Genomic DNA, 823 nt, shown 5'->3' on the forward strand with positions numbered 1-823 from the left:
ATGATCTGAGTTGGCACAAGGTGCCTTCCTCTGTTCCTCTGTTCCTATCATTCTACCCATTTTAAAGATGGGGAAAGAAAGAGTGGCCAGCCTGAGGCTACCAAGGAATCCAAAACCAGGGCATGTCTGTGGCCTCTGATCCAAAGCCACTGGATGCTGCAAATGTGTGAACCACCCCTAAGATCTTCTGATCAATTATTATTTTATTAATTTATTTTATTATTATTTTATTATTTTATTATTTTATTAATGAATTTATATACCGCTCTATCACCAGAGGTCTCAGGTCTGAAAGGTGGTGTATAAATTTAATAAATAAACTCCCCCCCCATAGAATCCTGAGAACTGCAGTTTATCTACCACAGAGCTACAATTCCCAGCGCCCTGAGCAAACTACCGTTCCCCAGATCCTAAGGGAGAAGCCACGTGCTTTAAAGGGATGGTGCAGATTTCCTCTTGCCCGGAAGAACATTCGTTTCTCCTTTGAAAGTTCCCCGCCCTCGATATCCTTTCTGTTATTTTGCTTTATTGCTTCAAATTTTAGCTCCGTTGCTTCATTAAAAAATTTTTTAAAAGAAAGAAAAACTTTCAAATCCTTCCCCGCTTTTTAAAAGACATGAAAAAGAAAAGTGCCTTCCCCCTCCAAATCTGGTTCCCAGCAGCGGGGTTTAAAAATACCCTCAAATATCACGAGAGTTGTGATAGAAATCGTAAGCGTTGCCTGCGCAGGCAGAGACGGAGGCCCCTGCAGGCTTCCTCCTCGCTGGAGTTCTGTATCCTTCTTCAAAGCAAGAGGAAGGGAACCCTCCACACTGTCATTTGC

Source organism: Podarcis raffonei, chromosome 15, assembly GCF_027172205.1.
Source record: "Podarcis raffonei isolate rPodRaf1 chromosome 15, rPodRaf1.pri, whole genome shotgun sequence".
NCBI classification, from domain to species: domain Eukaryota; kingdom Metazoa; phylum Chordata; class Lepidosauria; order Squamata; family Lacertidae; genus Podarcis; species Podarcis raffonei.